This window comes from Artibeus jamaicensis, unplaced genomic scaffold (assembly GCF_021234435.1).
Source record: "Artibeus jamaicensis isolate MK-2021 breed Jamaican fruit bat unplaced genomic scaffold, CSHL_Jam_final scaffold_1019, whole genome shotgun sequence".
Taxonomy (NCBI): Eukaryota; Metazoa; Chordata; class Mammalia; order Chiroptera; family Phyllostomidae; genus Artibeus; species Artibeus jamaicensis.
In genome coordinates, this window is record NW_026522025.1 from 24,683,428 (window position 1) to 24,708,359 (window position 24,932).

Here is a 24,932-nt window from a genome sequence, read left to right on the forward strand (position 1 = left end):
TATTGCTGAGTATTCCATTACATGGTTATTCCACATTTTATTTATCCATTCACCTGTTGGTGAACATTTGAGTTGAGATTTTGACCATTACAAATAAAGGTATTATGAACATCTGTGTTCAAGTCTTTGTGTATTTAAACATAGGCAAGTCTTTGTGTATTTGAACATAGGCTTTTATTTCTTTTGGGTAAATAACTGAGAATGGAATAGCTGGATCATATGTTAGATATATACTTAATTTTTTCTGAAACTGTCCAGCTGTTTCCAGAGTAGACATACCATTTAATACTCTCACCATCAGTGTATAAGAGTTACAGTTACTTCACATCTTCATCATCTTTTGGTGTGGTCAGTCTAATTTTTAGCAATTCTAGTGTAGTGGTATTTCATTGTCATTTTAATCTGCATTTCTCTAATGACTAATGATATCGAAATCTTTTCATGTGCTTACTTGCTGTTCATATGAGTATATCTTCTTTGTTGAAGTGTCTATTAAAATCTTTTTTCCAAGTTTTTGAGATATAATTGACATATAACATTGTATAAGTTTAAGATATACAACATAATATTTGATAAATGTATATGCAAAGTGATTACCACAGTAAGTTTAGTCAATATTCATTACTGCACATAGTTGTAATTATTTTTGTGGATCTTTTAAGATCTACTCTTTTAGCAACTTTCAAATAAACAATACACTATTGTTAACTGTAGACAACATGCTATACATTATATTCTCAGAACTTACTTATCTAACAACTAGAAGTTTGTACCTTTGTATTACCTTCATGCATTTCCCCCACAGCCACCCCTGAAATCTATCAATCTGATCTCTGTTGCTGTTAGTCTGTTTTTTTTATATTCCACATATAAATGATATCATACAGTATTTGTCTTTCCCTGCCTGCCCTCTAGAGCCACTCATGTGGTCACAAGTGGCAGGATTTCCTTATTTTTATGGCAGACTAATATTTCTGTTTGTGTGTATCTCATTTTTTTATCTTCTAATCCATTGTTAGACTGTTCTGTAGTTTCTATGTCTTGACTATTATAAATGATGCTCTAATGAACACAGGGGTACAGATATCTCTTCAAGATAGTGATTTTGTTTTATAGGGTAAATACCCAGGAGGGGAATTGCTGGATCATTTGGTAATTCTATTTTTTATTTTATTTTATTATTTATTTTTTAAAGATTTCATTTATTTATTTTAGGGGGGTAAGGGAGGGATATAGAGAGGAAAAGAAACATCAGTGTGTGGTTGCCTCTTGCATGCTCCCAACTGGGGACCTGGCCTGCAATCTAGGCATGTGCCCTGATTCGTAATCGAATCAGCGACCCTTAGGTTCTCAGGGTTGGCACTCAATCCACTGAGCCAGCCTGGTCCTATTTTTTATTTTTTCAGGAAACTCCTACTGTTTTCCATAGTGGACCTACTGATTTATATTTCCACTTATAATGTATAAGTGTTCCCTTTTCCCCCTATATCCTTACTAGCATTTATTATCTTTTGTCTTTTTGGTAATAGTCATCTTAACAGGTATGAAGTGATATCTCATTTGGCCTTGATTTGCATTTCCTTAATGACTAGTGATGTTGAGCACCTTTTCCAGCTGCTGTTAGTCAGTTGAATATCTACTTTGGAAAAATATCTATTTAAGTTTTTGGCTATTTTTAACTTGGATGATGATGATGATTTTCTATATTTCAGGGATCAGTGTTCCTCATTGGCTGATGTCTGTATAATGAAAATCATTGTTGAATATGTTTGGGTTTTTAGTTGTTTCAGAGGGAAAGGTAAATTCTCATCTTGACCAGAATTTAAAGTTCCTAGGTATGTCTTGTTGTATCTTCTCTTACCAATCTGGCTGCTTCTCTTTCTGTGCTAAATTTGTATTTGCCCATTGATTTTGCTAGCTCATTGTTTCTTTTCTTGAAACTGTGACGTGTTATTGCTCCTTTTGTCTTTTTAGCTTTAGTTTTTCCAGGTAATCTTCAAATGACGATTCTCTAAGTTTCAGGGATCAACCTGCCCTTGTGTTAAATGCCCTTCTCTGACTGAGCTGCCTGGATGTTGTGGAACAGGTTCTGTGATGCAAAAGAAGACTGAATGCACTTGTCCCAGGGCAACCAGATGCTGGAGAGTCTTTTTCTTCTTTTTTTTCCCAGAGGAGCTGTTGGATAAATAGGCCTTATGCAGAACAAAGCTCATTTTTATTTTATAGGAACCAAATTGTATTCTTTCATATGTCAATGGGCCCTCTGTATGTCCTCCTTGGAGAAGTGTCTGTTCAGGTCCTTTGCCCATTTTTTAACTGGGTTGTTTGTCTTCCTGGTGTTGGGTTGTGTGAGTGCTTTATATATTTTGGAGATCAAACCCTTGTCCGAGGTATTATTGGCAAATATGCTTTCCCATGTGGTTGTTTCCCTTTTCATTTTGCCAATGTTTTCTTTAGCCTTGCAGAAGCTGTTTAAAAGAATGCTCAACATCATTAGCCAGCAGAGAGATGCAAATTAAAACCACAATGAAACAGCACTTCCCACTGGTCAGAATGGTCATTATAACCAAATCAACAAACAAGTGCTGGAGAGGTTATGGAGAAAAGGGAACCCTAGTGCACTGTTGGTGGGACTGCAGACAGGTGCAGCCACTGTAGAAAACAGTATGAATTTTTTCAGAAAACTACAAATGGAACTGCATTTTGACTCAGTAATCCCACTGCTGGGATTATACCCTAAGAAATCTGAAACACCAATTCAAAACAAACCTATGCACCCCAATGTTCATAGCAGCACAATTCACAATAGCCAAGTGCTGGAAGAAATCTAAGTGTCCATCAGTAAATGAGTGAATTAAAAACTATGGTACATTTACATGATGGAATACTGTGCATCAGAAAGAAAGAAGGAGCTCCTACCCTTTGCAATAGTATGGATGGATCTGGAGATCATTATGCTAAGTGAAATAAGCCAGGCAGTGAAAGACAAATACTATACAATCTCCTCTACAGGTGGAACCTAATCAACAAAACAAGCAAGCAAAATATAACCAGAGACACTGAAATAAAAAAACAAGCTGACAGTAACCAGTGGGGAGTGGGGTGAGGATAATGAGGAAAAGAAGGGGAAGGGTCTAGTCAAGGAATATGTATAAAAGACCCATAGACATGGATAACAGGGTGGGGATTCATGGGAGTGGGTGGTGGGGAAGAACAGGGGACAGCAATGGGAGAATAATTAGGACAACTGTAACTGAACAACAAAAGAAAAGGAAATCAAGTAATAGATGCATAATTCAATTTAGCTTTATCTCAATTTATGTCTCTTTACCATACTAAAGTATAAACTCCTTGAGAGCAGAGGCAGTATCTAATTTATCATTGCATTCTTACCATCTAATATAATGACTTATACTTAATCTATTCTCATGTCTATGGAATGAATGAGCATGTATCATCTGTGTCCAAATGATCCTACCACAGTTGGTTTTTTTTGTTAAATTTTTGCCACAAATATAGCTCAACAACATCTTTTTCATTGTTCTCATCCTTTCTTAGTTTTCTTACAATTTTTCATCATTTTTATTTTTTATGACTTTATACTGTAAATTTCACCTCAGGAGGTGGTTATTTTGAGACTCTTTGCCACATAAAAGAATATAAATGCTGGCATTGAGAGAGAGACTTTTGAGAAGCATTTAGCACTAATCCAGTTTTTCAAAGTGCACTGGATTATGTCTTTGCAGAACCTGTCAAATTGCAGTGGTGCTCATGTCCTTTTAAAGTGTTATTCTATGCTGATTTGTAGTTTCCAAGCAACATTGTTAGGTTTATGGATATTCATCTCCACTTAAAAATGCCAAAATGACCTATGGGATAAACTTTAACCTAAATATGTTCTTAGTAGGCATAAATACTATTGGGCCCAACTAGATAATCTAGGATAATCTCCCCATTTCAAAGTCAGCTAGTGAACAATCTTAATTTCATTTTAGTCTTTAATTCTCCTTTGCCTATATACTATCCTATTCTATTCTGTTTGGAATTAGAATGTGGGCATTTTGAGAGATCATTACTCCTACAAGAAGTTAAATCCTTCTTTTTAAGGCCTTGTGGAATAGACAAACCTCTCCCATCTCTTCTTATAATAGGGCCAACATTGGTGATCTTCATTATCCTTATAATGGAGAATGCAGACCTTATTGAGTGCCCATGTGCAACATGCCAGAGCAACCACAGCCAACATTTTACTCACATTACCTATTTTAATTTCCATCATGATTCTGCAATGTCATTATTATGCTTATTTTACATATGAGCATATATAAGCTCAGGGAGGTTAAGGAGTGGATCCAAGTTCACTTAGCTATAATGTATTTGTTTTCTTTGCTATGTAATAAACATAGCAGCTTAAAATAATACTCATTTATTATCTTATAGTTCTGTAGGTCAGAACTCTGGTCATGGTGAAGCTGGATTTTCTGCTCATGTTTCTATAAGGCTGAAATATAGGTGTTGGCCAGGACTTTTTTCCTCTTTTTTCCAGGAGGCTCTGGGTAAGAATCTGCTTACAAGTTCATTCTTGGTGTTGGTCAAGTTCAGTTCCCTGGGGCTGTAGAACTGAAGTCACTGTGTTTTTGCTAGTTGTCATCTGGGGGAAACATTACATTCCTTGCCACATGGCTCCCTCCATTTTTAAAGCCAGTAATAGTGACCCTCCCTTGTGTTGAATCCCTGTTGTGATTTAAATGTCTTTTGCCAGGAAAACCCCATTCCTTAAAGGGTTTATCTGATTAGGTCAAGCCCACCATGGCTCTGTTTAAGGTCAGCTATTACATACAATGTAAACTAGTTAAGGGAGTAATGTCCCATCATATTCACAAGTCAAGGGGAGGGGATTTTATAAGGGTATGAGTCACTGGGGATATGTTGTTAGAATTCTTCTTACCTCGAAAAAGGTAAAGCCAGGTTTGAACACATGTACATGGATTCAAAGGCCTGTGCTCTTTTAATTAGGCCAGCTTGCACACAAAGACAAAGATCCTTGTTTTTTCCAACACAACAGGTGAAAGTGAAGCAGCAGGCATCATGATCAGAGAACTGTTCAGGGGCTTAAGTGCTGCTGAGGGCCATGCGTTTTGTTTGACCTACTGGCTCTTCTGGTTGGTGTGCGGCAGCCTCTGTGCCCACAGCTCCTTCAGCTCTTGCCAGATCTCCTCCTTCAACTTCTCCAAGTCCTGGGCCAGGAATGAATGCATTCCTTGGTAAAGTTTCTTCCACACAGCTACTGCATTGTTAGAGACAGATGTTGGTTTCAGTTTGTCTTTGTATGCTCCAGATTTTCCTTGCTGGTTCCTGTTTGTCTTCAGATTCTGGTGTGTCCTGCTCTCCCATGACTTATCTGTGGCTTTTTCCCCCTCATCTGCCAGATCTGCTGACCCACCGTGATTTCAGATGGACCACCAGACACAGAGGTAATTGCTTCCATTTTTTTCTTTACCAGCTCCCATTTTCATGGTCCCTGGGTAGTGTGACTTTTCTCTGATCCTCCATCCTTCCCTTTCCAGGTTTTTACTTTCATCACTTTTCCTACAACTGTGAAAGGTTTAATCCGTACAGAGTCACCAGTCATTGGGCTTCTACTTCCCTGATTGAGCCCTGTCTGACAGAACATCTCTAAGCCTTTGTACATGCTGTTTCCTCCATCTGGAATGCCTTTGTTGTTTCAATTCATTCTTCAGGGGTGAGCTCAAATACCACCTCTTTTATTAGCATGTCCCTGATCATTCATCCCCTAACACTGTCGCTTCTTCCTCTGAGATGCCACAGGACCTTGAACTCATTTCTCTTAGGAATGTCTGCTGTTTTATAGTAGCTTTGTTAGTGTCATTGTCTCTGGAGCCTAACACAAAATTAGGCTCATAAACAAGTACTTCAAGTTTGTGGAATGAATAGTAATAGTATTGTTCTCAGCATTTTGGAGTAAACAAACATGCATACACAGATTTACAGAATTTTATTATTTTTATTTTTAAAATAATTTTCACTCCTATTAAATATAACACAGTATGTAAATACCATCATGCTCAGGATGTGGAATACTTCCATTACTCCCAACATCTCTGTTCTGACACTTGGTAGCCAGTACCTAGCAGAGTGTTTTTTTTCATGACAGTTTTTTCTATTCTAGTAGGTCAGGGAAACTGACATGATTATGCAGCTCATGCTACTTGCAGCGTTGTGACCAATAAAGTTTTTTTCTCTGTGCCAGAGTCTTATGTCTTCTACCAGTACATGTGAAATCATGACAGGCTAACTTAATAGTTAGATTTACAGAATTTTAATGTTGTTCAGGGAGATGTAGGTAATCAGGACCCAAGCCTCTGAACTCCTGGTATTTCCAGGGGGCTAAAAATTTTGGTGGAGATTCTGAAAGTGATGTTGGGAAAGTTGAACATTTTTATATAAGTAGATATTTTTGTTAAAAGATTGAGAGTAAGATGAAAAATCAGTTTAGTAATAATGTAGAAAGACATTTCTACCCTTATAAAAAGTTTACTGCTTTAAAGAAATTAAAATAAAATTAGAAATAGAAATACTATTCACTTGTCTTAGATGTAGTAAATCTTTGATGGTCTTATGACACATTATATATTCCATTGTTAGGTCATCTTTTATTGTTTCAGCCACCCATCCATCCATCCATTCATCTATCCACTTGTTCATCATATATTTGCTGAATAACTGGTAAAGGACCTGTGCTACTTTTTAAAAAGATGGATAAGAAACACTTGTTCCTCTAGTGGTTTCTTGTATAGTTGGAGAGTTTGGGGAGGGAATAAGAAAGACACACTCACATACATTATGTACAGTAAAGGGTAGAGATATGTGTTCTTTATTGTTGTAAATAATACACTCTTTACCCTTCTAATATCTCTCTCAATTACAGAGACACAATCCTAGAAACTACACTTCCCAGGCTTTAAGAGCATGTTTTTTGTTGGAGTCTACTAATAATAGGCACTCAATTGAGATTTGGAAGGTGGAAGGAAAGGAGAAGCCATGAGTTTATAGGAGGCATGCAGTCATTTGCAGAAGGGAAGTGTGAGCTTCCCATGCCCACTGCACATCCTCTGGGATTATGGGTGATGGTTCCCAGCAGCAACAGTGACTTTCTGAAGTTCGCCTATTTTGTTTCTGTAGATATCTCTCGACTCCCTGTACTTCAAGATGTCCAGAATTAACATTGCGACCTTTAATCCTCAACCTTCCAACAGTGCTATAAACCTCTATTTCCATATACTAAACTTTTTTTACTCAAAAATAGGTGTACCTTCTGTTTTTATGAACAAATTCTGTATGATGTAGGACACTAAAAATCTCCAGCAATTTGAGAACATCATTTTAATAGTCCTGAGACTGTTTCAATCAATGGAAAAGTTACTTGTTTGACAACTAGGGGGATCTAGATTGACAGCCCTTGGTTACGTTTTTCTGTGATGAAGGACAAGGTATTTCATTTTGGTTCATGATCATGTATGTTTGGGACATAAAGTGTTCAATGAAGCCTCAACCCTGGGACTGACTCACTGAGGGACAGGTCCTGTTTCCTTCTTTCTTCACAAAATTCACTTCCAATCATATAAAACATTAATTGTTTTGAAAATGGTCAACCCTCACACTGTCTTTCCACATGTACAAAGATTAAAAAATAGCCTTTGGCTAAAATACAATGGGGGCTCCCCCCGAAAACTGAAATTATCTTCTGGGTGGTAGGCCCCTTGTAGTACAGGCTCCCAGCCCCCCTCGGTGAGGGTTTGGAACCCATCTGTATCAGCATGCCAGCTGGTATCGTTGTGAGAATATGTGTTCAGCTTCAGTGACTTTTTGTTTGAAGACTCTTTCAATGTGTCTGCCCACTTTGTAATGGCTGATACACGAGCGCACCTGTCCCCTCCACGCTGAGTGTTTAGCAGTTTTTGATTAAAGAAAGGCATGATCCCTGTGTCTCAACCACCCTATTCACTCGATCTCTCCCCAAGTGATTTATTGTGTTTCCCTGGATGAAAAAGTCCTGGAAGGGAAACATTTTGCTGATGTGGAAGAGGTGAAACAAAAAATGGCAGAAGCACTTAAAAGGTATAAAAATTGATGAGTTCAAAAACTGTTTTGAGCAGTGGAAAAAATGTCTTGACAGGTGTATCACATCCAATGGAGAGTACTTTGAAGGTGACTGAAGTACTTTAAATATGTAAGAATAAATACAAAATTTTTTTAAATAAATGAATCCTGGATTTTGGGGGTCCTGTCTCTTAATATATCAAAGATAAGAAAGAAATATTTCACTCAGAAAAACAGAAATGTAACACAAATTAAAAAAAAATGGAGCCAAGTTTAAAAGAAATAAATGGAAATTTCCAGGTTCAAGAAGGGTAGAAATAACTCAAAGCCAGAGTGACCAGGGGAAATTGAAGCTGAAGTAGCTCTTGGCGATGGTGGATCCAGATAAAGTCCTTTTGGGCTAGGGTCTGGAATTTTAAGGCTCAGACAAAAATCAAGAGATGAGGTCTCAACACTGTGCAGAGGAAGGAACCAGAACTGAGACTGCTGCGTAGAGCCAGAAGCCACCTAGGACTGCCCAGTCTATAGAATGGGAACTAGAAAAATGTGGCTCACCAGTCTGGGGAAGTGGAATAAAGGCAGCATACTGATTTATCATTCCTGTCGGATGCCGAGAAATTAACACATGTAGTGATCCAGAAACTGAACCCCGGCAGAGACAAATATGAAATTATTCTCTACAGATGACCACAGAACATGCATGAGACACATAAAAGCAGACTTACTGAAGAAAAACAAATTGCAGATCAAACAAGGAAGAGAATCACCATGAAGGGCATTCAGCAGATACAATTAATAAGAGCATTAACACCACAAGAACTGGAAGTAATAGAACTATCTAAAATAGACTTTATATTAAGTATATTTAATATTTTAAGGAGAAGAAACAAAAGCAATGGTCATAGAACAGGAGAGTAGGGAAAATGAACCAGGCGATTAGAAAGAGAACTAAGTAGAACTTTGGAAATGAAAGTGACATTGGGATAAACAACTCGATAAGCTAAATCATAGGTTAGACATAGTTGAATATAACAGTAAATCAAAAGATAGATTTGAGAAAAACCAGGCAATACACTATACAGAGAAGAGATGGAAAACCTGAGAGAGTAGACTAGAAAAGTTTAGAAAACATTTAATAGGATCAAAAAGAGCAGAGAACAGGGTGGGGAAGGGGTGATATCTGAAGAGAAATGGCTGTTAATTTTTAGAATTGAAAAAAGATAAATCTTCAAATTAAAGTTGATGACCAGGCTGGATCAAGATATATAATCCAAATTTGTATCTAAAAAACTTTGAGGAGACTGTGCAGACCAAAGATAAAGAAAAATCTTAAAAGCTTCTGGAGAGAGGAGAGAGTACTTATTAATGCCAACTAGATTGATAATGATTCCTCATAAGTATTAATAGATGCCAGAAAGAAATGGAATGTCATTGCTAATATGCCAAGGGGAAGATAACAGATGCCAACCTAAAATTCTATATATTTGACTAAGCTATAATTTAACAGAACGTTAGAGAATGCCTGTCTCAAAAACTTGATCCACAAATTAAATTTAAACATTTGCCACACCTGTTAATGCCATGCGTTCAGCTGGAGATTTGTTTAGCTAAGGAGGACCAGACAAGAGGTAGATGGCTTTTTAATAGCTTTTGTTTCTTAGGTGTTCTTTATTCAGGGCCTAAAATGAGCATAAGAGGATGAACAGAAGGGAATTCCCAGTTTGCACAATAATGCAAGTTTCTGTGTCTATTGTGGACAGATAGAAATGTAGATTATATACATGTGGTGGGGGAAACATTCATCTTCTTTTGTCTAGATTTAGGCTACATTGATTCTGAGGCTTAGCATTTGTCATTAGAAGGTGAATGTGTATGTTTTTGAGCCAATAGTTAACCATGGGATGAACGGGAAGTACAAGGAGGCACAATTGCCTCTCACAGCCAGAAGCGAGACTGACAAAGCTGGCCTTGAACTGCCTTAAAGCAGTCCCCAGTGATGATATCCTCATTTGAACAGAGGGAGATATTCTGAGTAATTCCAGGGTCCAGAACAAATTCCAAGTTTTCCCAGTGGAGGAGAGTGGCTCTAAAGGGCCACCAAATTCTTTTAGAATGATAAACATTTTTTTTTGGAAAAAATTTAAACACCTTATAGTCTTATCACCATAACTTAACTTTTCTTGCATTTGCATATAATCTTCCGCTTCTGGACCACTTGCATATGTGTCTACTTCCTAATACAGATGTAGTTAATTGTACTGTTCATGCCGTTTTGCCTTCTGTGTAGCCGGGGTTTAAATTTTTAGCTCTATTAGGAGCAGTGTGGCACTGGACAAATTATATAACTTCTCTGAGTCTCTGTTTCCTTTTTTTAATAAAATCAAATGGGAGCAATAAGAGCTCCCACGAAAATATGTGATAGAGGAACTAGGTTTACCTTCCTTGGGATAGGAAGGTAAACAAATGCAGATGTGGCCTCTGTTTCATGGGTTCACAGTCTGGCTGGGGTTAGAGACAATAACTTCGCTCTGCAACTGTCATGAGTGCTCTGCAGCCGAGGTTCACGGTCCTCTCCAAACCTGAAACACAGGGATTTGAATGAATCCCCATACAAGAGTGAATACAACATGTATAGATATTGAGTTTTATGATATGGTTGCAAAATTAATTTTAAAAACACATTAAGCCTTAGTTTCACAATATGAAAAGCACCACTTTAAAAGTCACATATAGATTAAAGTCACTTATTATTGCCAGAATTATTAAGGTTTTATCAAATAAGATAATTTATATGAGTGGAAAAAGTGATCCAATTGAAGTAAAACTTCTGAAACTATTTGATTTAGGTGAAATCCACCTTACTCGAACTCACTCTGCAGGACTATAAAGAGATGGCTCATCCAGAATTAGTCATGATGTAATAGAAAAGGTGTGTTCGAGAAAGTGTTTTTAAAAGACAACTTACTTAATAAAAGTCATAGAGAAATGATGAATTTTGATTCCCTTAGCAAAACATATGTATTTGATTTAGTTATGGCTTTATTCACCTCATAGAACTGCATTTGACATGAGATAATTCTAACACCGGACCAAGAGATTTATTCAAAATATAAATATAGTATAATTTTTTTTACAAAATGATTCATGACAGCTTTGAAAACAGCAACTTAACTGTTTTTAAAGTAGGCAATTTACAAAACCAAAATTTTACACACATTTCAGGAACACGTCTGTGATGTGAGCCTCATAGTTTTAGATACCATTGGTATGCTAATGAGCACTGCACTCAAATTTCTAGCCCAAATGACTCCCCTTAATGTGACCCTGGTACATCCACTAGTTAGCGAATATTCTGGAGCTCCTGCTAAATGCTGGATATTACGCCGGATAAACAGTAATGAACAGCGTAGTAAGGTTCCTATCCTCTCTCATGGGGTTAGTGAAGGAGTTATGCCAGTAAACTCATGCAGGAATGTGTCTTTCTAAGGAGTGGCTACAGCGTCCATGGAAGGGATACAGTGAGGCAGGAGAGTGCAGTGTGGGAGATGGCTTCACATTTAGGGTCAGGAAAGGCATCTCCAAGGAGATAACTGTTGCAGACCCTGTCCAACAGAGTCCACCTGTTGTGGTTGATGACGAGAATCAATGCACAGGCGACAACAATCCTGTGTGGAAAAAGGGAACAGGCATGACTATTCTCTCAAGGGAAGAGTGCCTATGGTGCCTTGGCCACTCCCTCAAGAGGGGAGCACCCCGACCCTTGCCTAGACAGGCTTTTATTGTTTTCCTGGGGCCTTACATCATAGAAAGATTTATTATCTATCACATAGAACATTATTGTCTACATTCTAGGTACAATCAAGGAAATAAAAATAACATGCAGAGGGGAATGGCAACGAGCTCATTAGCTCTGTCCTTGGGAGAGCTCACACAGGCTTTGGAAGTTACCTTGAGGATAAACAATACACATTTGTTGCTTTAGACCAGAGTGAGAGAATTTTAGCAAGAGCAAGCCATAACAGTCTGTAAGTATTTTCTAGGCCTGATTCCCACGGGAAAACTTGGTTTGAAGGCCTGGCTCCTGCCCACCACTTCGAATCTGTAGGTTTTCCATACAGAGCTGAGTCACATTTGACAGGCCAAGACAAACTGGTCCCCTACAGATAATCCTCTTAGTCTGGGACATGAAGGATGGGGAGGCAGCGAGTGAGGGATGTATTGGGGAGACTGAAGCTGAGGGAGTGAAGCCTCTGACATGGGAAAGAGCTGGCATGTTTGAGAAACTGAAAGGTCAGTGTGGCTGGAATGTTTGAGTAAGTGGACTTTAAAAAAAAATGCTGGTAACAAATCAAGGCCGTTAGATAGTTGGGGAGGGGTGTTGAGATGAGGGAAATCAGAGATGACCTGAAGCTATATTAAGGAGCCCAGATTTATATATTAAAACTCTGGCTCTTTCTAAAACATCAGTCTTCCTTCCCACCAGGTAAAATTTGTCTGTACCATTATCTGTCACTTGATCAAGAACATAGTTAAATACTTGAAGATTATCTGAAAGTGAAAATGCTTTCTCTGATTAATCTTGCTCAGTCATCTGATTGCAGGGGAACATTTTGTGTTATTCGGTTATTTGTGTGCGAGAAACTTCTGACCTGGGCTATTGAATATTCACAACAACTAATGAGACAGTTTGTGTGCTTGAAAAAGCAGAGTGGAAAAACTATTACAATCGTATAATTAACCCTTGGTTCTTGTGCAATGTGCTCTTTGCTCAAATAGTGTTGTTGTTTTTTTAAAATCAGTTTTTTTATTTATAAGAGGTAGCCTTATTTTCCTAATTATTTTAAATCTTACTATGATTCATTAACATGTTACACCGTCCTTAATTCAATTCACCCAGATCTAGAACATTTTGCATTGCTACGTCTATCTTAACTGTGATCAAATTCCTTTGATCAGAGGATTTTTTTCTTTGTTTACTAAGCCTTACCTTTTTCTTAGTCTAAGTGTCTCTTCTTTGAATATATATTTTTCATTGTGTTGAGAGTATTAGATATTCCTGGTTGAGTTCAAGGTTTAAGACCACTACAGTATGCCTTAGAGGTATCGTGGAAAGAGCATTGCGGTTGGTGTTGAAGTTAGACCTGGGAGTGAATCCCAACTCCACTACCTATTTAGCTATGTCACCTTTGGTTAGTTCCATAAATTTTTGGATTTTATTTTTCTCACCTATACCATGGAGATAATGATCTCTTATTCATAGGGCTGGCAAGGTTAAATGAGATGATGTATGTAAAGCATAGCACAGCGCCTATCACTTGGGCTTTGGCAGATCAGACTGCAGTACTTAGAACTGTATTTCTAATAGTGGTTTGGATTTGCTCTGGTTCTTCTGTGTCTTTCCACCTAGTCCCCTACTGCCCAAGAACACGTTTATTTCTCACTAGGGATAGAGGAAAGAGTTGCTGGGTGGCACAAGGCTGGCTGTGGCAAGAAGGGAGCAGCAAGAATGTCATACCTTGATCTGAAGACTGCAGCAGGAGTGGGCTGCTAAGGAATGTCCAGGCCAGTGTTGAGGTAAAACATCCCAACTGTGGGGAAAAACTGCAGTTGGAAACTTCATGCAGAAGTACAATCCAGTGCTATAGACACAAAGCTGGGTCATTCATTCAGAAAACATTGATTGTGAAACTGCCATGTGTCAGGCCCTATGCTAATCACTTACTTCACCAGAGTGGACAAAACATGGTGCCCAAGGGGGCTTAGGGTGTAGAAGAGGAGCCCCATAATGAGTACAGTGCGGTAGGTGTTATAATGATGCTAAACTGGGAAAGGTTACAGGAATCTGAGAGATTGAAGGAACAAGGGCTGTTTCATATTTCTGGGATATAGAAGGCTGACAAAGGGTTCCAGAAACCCTCCCCCAGAGCCAAGAATGAATCAATAATTTACCAATAAATGACAAAGATAGGAAGGTAAGTTGTGGGTTAAGTAGTGAAGAATGAGTTTCAAATCGCTTGGTTTTAAATCCTTAAAGGGGGCCAGACAAGGAGCCAAAGCCAGCAAGGTAATGTGATTTGTTTTCATAGTGCCTATCAGATGCTTTCTGGAAGCGAGACACGGCTCAGAGAATAGAGAGCAAGCAGCATGCTCGCTCCCACCACAGGCCCTTCACACATGCTGTTTTTAGGCTAGTGCACTTTTTTCACATCTTTCTCAATTCCTTATCCTTTGGATTTCAGCTCAAGCTTCAGTACCTCAGGGAAGGCTCCCTGATCAACTAACTCAGTCAAATCCCTGTGATTCAGGTTTGGAGAGGACCATGAACCTGTGCTCCAGAGCGCTCATGACAGTTGCAGACTGAAGTTATTGTCTCTAACCCCAGCCAGACTGTGAACCCATGGAAACAGAGGCCACATCTGCATTTGTTTACCTTCCTATCCCAAGAATCTAGTCCCTCTGTCTATACCATGGAGATAATGATCCCTTCTTCATAGGGCTGGCAAGGTTAAATGAGACGATGTATGTAAAGCATAGCACAGTGCCTATCACACATTTTTTTGGGAGCTCTGATTACTTTCACGCATTTTTTTTTTGGAGCTCTGATTACTTTCACTTTGTTCTGTACTCATTGACTAGAAGCAGAGATCATTTAAACAGCTCCAGTGACCTGAAATAGTTCCTATGTAACTTCTGTTGGATGTAGCCCAGAGAAGGGTAACATTTACCTACAGAGGAACAAAATTTCTGATTTTATGGTAAGGAGAAATGACAATGAATTACTTACTTATAACCCTGGAAATTTTAGCGGACTTGTGTTTGGGAACATTTCTGAAGCTTGGCTAAGTTTTCTAAATATTAACTGGAAATCTCAGCAAAGATTTTTTTTTGTTGGCTGGGAGTACTCAGAGGGTGTTGGAACTGGCTTACTCTCTTCCTCTCGTCTGGCAGTGTCTTGTGCACAGATGTAGCATGATGATCCCCGCTGATGCTGATATTTAAGAGAATAGCTCATCTGTGGGAACCAGGAAATCAGTCATCTGTTCGGCTCTGGTTATTGTCATTTTATTCATCTCCTTTTCTTTAAAATGCACTCTCAGGAGACTCGTGTCTGTAATTGTTTGGGTGAGGACGCAGCTGAGAGAGTAACGCTGGAGAGATTAGAGGTATTTACCATCTTTCTCTGCGGCCAATGTTTGTCAGGTAGATTTCCTAGTAAGAATTCACTTGAGAATAAACAGAAACACTTGACTTGCATTTACATTAAGATCTCAGAATAACTGCGTTCCAATATTTTCTTGAGTCTCGTAATTCTGGGAAATTGAAGATTTGTATAGGAAATACCTTACTTCTTACCACAGTATATTCCCACACTACCTACCTTTTTCTGTTCCTACAGTTCATAGACATAACCATGTCAGTAAAAATCTGGAAATTATTTGCAGTGAGGTAGAAGGTACTTTACTGGTGGAATGATTGAAATCTGTGAATGTGATTTAAGAACCATCAGGGGATTTAAAAAGCACCATCTGCGTCTATCTCTCCTTTCTGATTGCTGCACAGAGAACTCTGTTATCTGGCTTCTTGTTTAAGCCACTGTGTTTTGGGGTGATTTGTTATGCAGCCATAGGTAACTGAAACTGGATCTATGGCACCTGGTTAACGATGGGCAGCTGGGGTCCTGTGGAAGCATTTAGCCTCAGCTGGGCCCAGTAGCAAGCTAGGAAGGAGCGGTTCTGAAAAGGCGAGTTGTTGTCAGAGAAAGACCCTAGAGTTTTTGCTGTGATTCTTTTATTAGGGCTTGTCATAGACTCCATATCAAGTCTTTGTTTACTATCGACACTTGCAGTTCCCCGGGACCTACTGCTGGCTGTGAGCAGTGAATGGGAGGGAGGAGCGCATGAGAGCTTGGGCCTCCTGCGGAGACTTCTTTTTATTTAACTGTAGTCACCTTGCTGTACATTACACCCCCAGGACTTATTTATCTTGTATCCTGAAGTTTTTACATTTTGATAATCTTCACTCCTGATTCCCACTCCCACCCCCTGCCTCTGGCAACCACTGATCTGTTCTCAGCCTCTATGAGTTGTTGTTTTTTAGATTTCATACGTAAGTGAGATCATACAGTATCTGACTCATTTCACTTAGCATAATGCCCTCAAGGTCCATTCATGATGTTGTAAATGGCAGGCTTTCTTTTTTATGGCTGAATAATATTCCATCACACACACACACACACACACACACACATACACAATATGAGGCAAAAGTAGATTTATAGTTGCTTGTGTAGAAAATAATACAATAATTAAAAAATAACATGAGAATATGCTCTGGCTTGTGTAGCTCAGTGGATTGAGGGCAGGCCTGAGAATCAAACAGCCACAGTTGGATTCCTAGTCAGGGCACATGCAGGCCAGTTCCCAGCAGAGGACGCACAAGAGGCAACCATACATTGATATTTCTCTCCCTCTCCTTCCCTTCCCCTCTAAAGATAAATAAATAAAGTCTTATTAAAAAAGAAATAATACGAGAATAAACTCTGTTCCCTGTACTCATGACTGTAAACCTACTTCTGTCCTACCTTGTGTATTCATAGGACATTTTAAAATCTATTCATCCATCGGTGGACACCATGTCTTGGCTATCATGAATAGTGCTGCAGTGAATATGGGGGTTCATACATCTTTTCAAGTCAGTGTTTTGTTTTCTTTGGATAAACACCCAAAAGTGGACTTGCTGCATCATATAGTAGTGTGGGTTTTTGTTCTTAGAGGAATCTCCATGCTAGTTTCAATAGTGGCTGCCAGGGCTGTTTTAGCTCGGGGCACCGCTCAAAACTGGTGTGGTGCACCCTAACATGATGGTCAGTTCTTCAAACCCAAATCAATGTTGAATTGCTTTCCTGGGCTTATAATTTATACTCCCACCAGCAGTTTATGAGAACGCATGTTCCTTCACATCCTTTACCATGATTGTTATTGCCGTGTCTTTTAATGTTTACCGATCTATTTGGTGTAAAATAAAATCTCATTGTGATGTTAATGCATTTGGCAAATTACTAATGAGGTTGAACAACTTTTTACATATTTATAATTTTTGTCTACGCTCTTTAAGGCAGAATTCATTTCCTTGTGATCATATATTGGAGGTCCTCATTTTCTTACTAGCTGTCAGCTGGGAACCACACTCAGCTTCTAGCAACACCCTCAAGTCCTTGCCGAGTGGCCCTCTCACAGGCTCTCCTGACTCCTTGGGTGTTTGCTTCTTCAAGGCCAATGGAAGAATCTACTTCCAATATCACCCTCCATGGAAGACCTTTTAAGGGGTTCTCCTGACTAGGTCAGCCCACAGAGGGTCATCTTCCTCTTGATTAACTCAAAGTCAACTGATTCAGGTATCTTAATTACATTTTCAAATTTTCTTCACTTTTGCCATAGAAGATAACCTAATCACAAGGGGAGGGGCGTATAAGGAGCAGACACAAAGTGGGTGTGAGGAATCTTGGAATTCTGCTGACTGTGCTGTGGGACTCTCAGGGCTGTTGCTCTCCCTGCTAACTTCTGTGTCTCTTTCAGAGTCTAGGGCATGCAAATTCCAGACACTCTGGGGTGTCAGGGACTGAGAAGAAACTCAGGCCTCTTTCCAGGCCTGTCAAGCAGTTCCCCATTCCTCTCTGTGGCTAAGGGCCTGCAGGGCTGCGGGCTTTTCACTGAGGTCTGTCTTAGATTCTTAAGTTAAAGGCAGAACCACTTTCTTTTCCTCCTGCAAGTCCCTGGGTGGGGTGGGCCAAGAACAGGATTCTCAAATCATTTCTGATTCTATTGCTTTTTCTCCAAACTTTTCATGCCCCCTCTAATCCACAAAGACTTTATTTGCTCTTTCCTTTGGGGGCTGGGGAAGGAAAGAAGGAGGTGGTTGGTTAAGTCCTCTTCTAAGTCTATTGCTTAGGTAAGGATCTTAGCCCTGTAATCTTAAAAGCTAAAAATTAACTTCTTTTGTGCCTATTTGCATTACAAATATGGTTTAGCTTCTCACGGAGCAATAGGGGCCAGGATTAGTTTAAAGAAGTGGCGAGTGCTACAGCGTAAACAATGGGATTGCAAGGCTCCGTCATGACTCCCCATCCCCTGTTCTATATGAGTTAATACTTCATATACAACCCGCCATGATAATTTCTAAAATAATCTAGGCTTTCTGAATTATCTTGTTAATAGTATAAGTTCTCTGTTAATTTTTACATGCCCCCCACGCTGAATTCCTTATTGATGAACACTTCCCCTTCTCCGAAGCAGTGGAAAACCCAGAGAAGGACGAATTGAAACAGATCCAGATATTAACAAAATGTTAATTGTTTCCCCTTGCTGAGGGGAAAGCTGAACTTGGCAGTGTTTCTGAGAGTATAAAGGACGTGTGCTTGTACACTCTTAATTTTAAGAGTGTAACTCAAATGAAATTAGAGGAAGTCACTATAAACCCCAAAGCTTAGTAAATGTAAAGAGTGGTTTTGGGTGAGAGTAAAAGTAAACGGGTAAAAGGATGTGTCCAAAAAGCAGCTGGTATTTCTCACCAAAACAGTTATGTTAGGAAAATTTTACGCTCAGCTACTAACCACCCTGTCCCTTCATCGCCAACCCTCAGTACACAGGCTGGATTGTCACATAAACAGTCTGCTGATCTTGTGGCATTAATGCAATTCATAGAAAAACCTCTAAGGAGAATGAATACAAGATCTTGGTTGGCCTGCTTTGTCAAAGCCAGATGGGGTCATTGTCAGGCTGCTAACTCACCAGGCTTGTCTTCCCATCCCATTTTCGGTCTCCCCGACTATCTTCTTCATGTTCTTTCAACCCATTTCCAAGGCATATGTTTATCTAGACCTCATTTCTACATAGCTAATTTCAGAATGCTCATTTCCTCCTGATTTTTCATTTGAATTTATTTTTCTTTTTTTTTAAACTTTTTTTATTGATTATGCCATTACATTTGTTCTATTTCCCCTCCTCCGTTCCCCTCCACCCTGCACACCCCTCCCTCACCATTCTCCCCCCTTTAGTTCATGAACACATGTCCCAAGTTCTTTAGATTCTATATTTCCTCTACTATTCTTACCCTCCCCCCATTCTGTACCTTCTCCTCTCTTCTCCTTCTCCCACTCCCCTGTTGCTGACCCTCCATGTGATCTTCATTTCTATGGTTCTGCTCCTGATCTAGCTGTCCTCTTAGTTTGCTTTTGTTTTAGGTGTGGTTGTTATTAACTGTGAGTTTGCTGTCCTTTCACTGTTCATCTTTTTTATCTTCTTTTTCTTAGGTAAGTCCCTTTAACATTTCATATAATAAGGGCTTAGTGATGATGAACTCCTTGAATTTAATCTTATCTGAGAAGCACTTTATCCGTTCTATTCTAAATGAAAACTTTGCTGGATAGAGCAATCTTGGCTGTAGGTCTTTGGATTCCATGACTTGGAATACCTCTTTCCAGCCCCTTCTTGCCTGTAAGGTCTCTTTTGAGAAATCTGCTGACAGTCTGATGGGAACTCCTTTGTAGGTGACTGTACCCTTATCTCTTGCTGCTTCTAGGATTCTCTCTTTCATTTTAATCTTGGCTAATGTAATGATGATGTGCCTTGGTGTGTTCCTTCTTGGGTCCAACTTCTTTGGGACCCTCTGAGCTTCCTGGATGTCCTGGAAGTCTATTTCCTTTGCCAGATTGGGGAAATTCTTCTTTATTATTTGTTCAAATAAGTGTTCCACTCGTGGGTGTTCCTCTTCCCCTTCTGGTACCCCTATAATTTGGATGTTGGAACGTTTAAAGATGTCCTGGAGGTTCCTAAGCCTCTCGTCATTGTTTTGAATTCTTGTTTCTTCATCCTTTTCTGTTTGGTCATTTTTTTCCTCCTTCTGGTCCACTCCTTTGATTTGAGTCCCAGTTTCCTTTCCATTACTATTGGTTTCCTGTGCATTTCCATTCATTTCAATTAGTTTAGCCTTCATATATTCCTCTAATTTGTCGGTATAATCAACCAGTTCTGTGAGCATCCTGATCACCAGTGTTTTGAACTGTGCATCTGAAAGTTTAGCTATTTCTTCATCATTTAGATTTATAGGCTCTGGGGCTCTGAGTTGTTCTTGAGCCATGTTTTGATCTGTTCATGCCTGTTAGGTACGAGGAGAGGCGCCTTAGTGTTCACCAGGGTGGGGCCACCCAGGTCGCAGGTTTGTGATGCTGTATGTGGGAGAGGGGCCAGAGAGGGAGCAATGGCGGTCCTCTCCGCTCGCCCAGTCCGCCTCACAGCTCGCCCCCGCCTGCTTATCCAAGCGCAAATGTGCGAGTCTGCCACCCTGCGCCAGTCGCTGGGGCCTGCGAGGTCTGTCTCAATGCTCGCCTCTTCACTGGTTTATCTGCATGCAAATGCAGGACCGACTGCAGACAGCCAGCAGCGCCTCTTTGCTGGGTTCTGCCCGCCCGCACCTGGGATCTGCGCCCCCAACTGCCTGTGCACCTCCCGGATCTTTTTTGCTGACTGGCTCTGCTGCTGGTTTCGCCCCTCTCACCAGTTTAGCTGAGTGGTCCTTTATTTCCAGGGTCCATATTCGATTTTCTGTGTGGTTTGGTTGTGTTTATTATTGTTAAAACTGTATCATTTTTAGATTTGGTTGTGCGAGGATAAAAAGTGTTCCCACCTACGCCTCCATCTTGGCGGAAGTCTGAATTTATTTTTCTTTATGTGAATGGCATTGCCTTGTTAGTGAAGAGTAGATTTTTATCTATGAATCCTCAGCATCTAACCTGAACACCTGGAACATGGCAGCTGCTTGTACTGTTGACAATATGAACACATCCTTACCTGTCTACCTCCCCACAAGTCAGTGACCAGTTTGAAGCTAAAGACCCATTTGATCCATTTGTGGATCTCTAGTAGCCAACACACTGCCCAGCACATGGTAGATTCTCAACCAGAGTTTACTGGATAAGTAAATAATAGCCAGAGATTTACTGCCATGTCTCAGCATACTGCAAAAAGAATAAGAAGCTCTGATGTTGTCATTTTAGAAAACATTACCATGGGAGTAGGTAAGGAAAGGTTGCCATGGGTCTTCAAACAGTTACTGGGAAGTTGAACTGAAGAGGGATGCAATAAGGAATAATTTTTAAGAGATTACAAGTGAGTATTCGCTCCATGCAATTTTTCCAAAGTCGAGCACATTTCTGATTTGAAGCAAAGAACAAATACATCCTTTCTTGAGATGAAATACAACCTTTAAATGCTCTCTTGAAAATCATGAAATCCTTTCACAACCAAATGACCACAGGGAGCTGAAATCTCGGCTGATGTCTGAGTCAGGCAGCTGGAATCATTTTCATTAGCGGTACTACTTGCTGATTTGCTAACTACCTCAGAGTACATCTCATTTATTCCCAGAGTGGATGACCTTAATTTGCTTCAGCCGAAAAGGAACAAAAGCATGATGAACAGAGATTGTTTCCTTCTCAGTGAGGTGCTCAGATTTGAAAATAAGATGAGATAACGATCTGTTTTATTTTGCCAGTTTCCCTAAAAATTTTCCAGTTCCTTACTTTTCCTCCACGTTTGCCCATATTTTCCTGTACATTTTAATTACCTGAATATAGTCATCTTTGCTGCTCTGTTAACCTTACCAAAGGCTAGTTTTTTTCTGCTATAATTAAGGTAGTAATTAATTTGATTCCACATGTGCCATATTTTTCTTCTTGTCAATGCAGACTTCCAAACTTGTCACAGCATACATAAATTTGAAACGTATTTCAACTTCTTTGGGGCAGTGCTATGCATTGAGAAGTCTGTAGGTTTTAAAATTAGACATATTTGTTTTAAATTCCTGACTCTGTTATTTACTCCAAAGTATGTGTGAGCTTGAGGATATTTCTTAATATCTCATGATTGGGAACATGTGGAAAACAACTACTACAGCATAGGAATGACTTGAGGTTTAAAAAAGTTAAAAAGCCTCCTTGATAAATGATTTTTCCCAAGCAAATACATTAACTAACATTGAAGTTTGTTAGTGATTCTCTAATCTTGCTTTTAAAGAGCCTGGTTAATGACTGGTCAGTATCAGTCAAGCAGGAATAATGAGCAATAATGAATTAAAATTTGGTAAAATTAAAATTAATATTTTGGTCATACAATTCTATCACTTGAAAATTAAGAGTAGTTGAAAAGGAAATGACAACCCACATTTAATACAATATTTTACTTTACTGATGAGGAAAGGTAACTGAACAGTTCATTGACTGACTAGGCAAACATCACACAGGCAGTTCAGACTGGTTAGATTCATGGATTTCCAGGTGAGGGCTGATACGCTACGCCCAGTGATTTCTCACTTCTGTCCTCTTGTTTCCATTGGTACAGTTTCCACTGTACTTCAGAACCTCACTATTTTTTTTACTGGGACTAGATGAAGAGCATCCTACTTGGCCCCTCTGTCTCCAAGTTGCCCTTTTCTCCAACCCACCTTCCCTGGTGTGGTCAGATTAATCAGATCATTACATTCTCCCGTTCAGATACCTCTCCTGACTCCCCAGAGTCTGCTAAGTCATTTCCAAACTCATTAGCCTGGCACTCCATGTCTTTCAGAACATAGTCTCAGGTTCATACATTTATTTAATGAATATTGTCGAGTTCCTACTATATGCTGGGTCTAGGTGTTGAGAATTTAACAGTGAACTAAACATAATCTCGGCCCTTACTGAGTTTATATTCTGGTTCAGTGGTTCTCTTAGGGTGTCTGCAAATTGAACACTGTTTTCATAATAATATGAATATAAAATTTATCATTTTCACTCACATTTTATTTTCTTATATGTGTACAGTGAAGTTTTCCCAAAGTTACCTAATATATGATATCACAACTAAGTGTGGAAGCGGATGTGGGAATCCAGCTGTCTTCTGTTAGATCAGGTGTTAAAAAGTATTGCAAAAATATAAAGCAATGTTACTCTTTTTTATATTGTTTGAAAAAATATTTTGCATAAAAATGTTTACATTGATATGTAATTGATTTTAAAATTATTTTTAAATAAATAAAAATTTAAAATGTTTTGGCTCTTTAAAAACAACTTTGTTGAGATATGCAAGATAATTAATATACAAAATACTGCATAAATTTAATGTATACAATTTGATGAGTTTGGATATATGCATACAACCGTTAAACTGTCACCACAATCAAGGTAATAAACCTATTCATCATCTCCAAAAGGCTCTTCTTGTCTCTCTGCCCCCATTTTATTTTTTGTGTTAAGAATATTTAACACAAAATCCACTATCTTCATAAAAATTTAGTGCACAATCTAGTGTTCCTAAGTGTAGGCACTATGTCATACAACAGATCTCTAGAACTTATTCATCTGGCAGAACTGAAAATTGATATCCATTTTTCCATAGTAACAATATATAGACATATCCTACATAAACTAAAGAACATAAAGGGGTCCTAAGACCTAAAAGTTTGAGAACTGCATGTCTAGTTGTTTTATTTAAGAAAATATTTTACTGTTGTTTTATTACAGTTGTCCCACTTTTCCCCTTTGCCCTCCTCCGCCCATCACACCCCTCTCCCACAGTCAATCCCACCCTGTTGTCCATGTCCAGGGGTCATTCATACATGTTCCTTGACTACTCCCTTCCCCTTCTTTCCACCCTTATCCTCTTCCTCTCTCCTCTCTGGTTGCTGTCAGTCTGTTCCATGTTTCCATGCCTCTGGTTCTATTTTGCTCTTTTGTTTGTTTTGTTGATTAGGTTCCACTTAAAGGTGAGATCATATGATATTTGTCCCTCACTACCTGGTTTATGTCACTTAGCATAATGCTCTCCACTTCCATCCATGCTGGTGTGAAGGGTAGGAGCTCCTTTCTTTCTGCTGCATAGAATTCCATTGTGTAAATGTAGCACAGATTTTTAATTCACTCATTTACTGATGGGCACTTAGGCTGTTTCCAGTACTTGGCTATTATGAATAATGCTGCTATGAACATAGGGATGCATAGGTTCTTTTGAATTGGTGTTTCAGGATTCTTAGGGTATAATCCTAGCAGTGGAATCACTGGGTCAAAACGAACTTCCATTTTTAGTTTTTTTTTCCACAGTGGTTGCACCAGTCTGCATTCCTACCAACAGTGTAGTAGGGTTCCCTTTTCTCCACAACCTTGCGGACACTTGTTTGTTGATTTGTTAATGATGGCCATTCTGACCAGTGTGAGGTGGTTTCTTATTGTGATTTTCATTTGCATCTCTCTGATGGTTTGTTACATTGAGCATCCTTTCATATGTCTATGGGCCCCCTTTCATAAGCCTTGGAGAAGTGTCCATTCAGGTTCTCTACCACTTTTTTTCTTTTTTCAAAAAGATTTTATTTATTTCTTTTTAGAGAGAGGGGAAAGGAGGAAGAAAGAGAGGGAAAGAAGCATCCATATGTGGTTGCCTCTCATGTGCCTCCTACGGGGCACCTGGCCCCAAACCCAGGCACGTACTCTGACTGGGAATCGAACTGGTGACACTTTGGTTTGCAGGCTGGCACTCAATCCACTGAGTCACATAAGCCAGGGCCCTTTACCCATTTTTAAATTGGATTGTTTGTCTTCCTGGTGTTGAATTGTATGAGTTCTTTATATATCTTGGAGATCAAAGTCTTGTCCAAGTTATCATTGGCAAGAATGTTTTCCCATAGAGTTGGATTCTTTTTAATTTTCATGATGTTTCCTTAGCTGTGCAGAACCTTTTTAATTTAGTGTATTCCCATTTGTTTATTCTTTTCTTTATTTCCCTTGC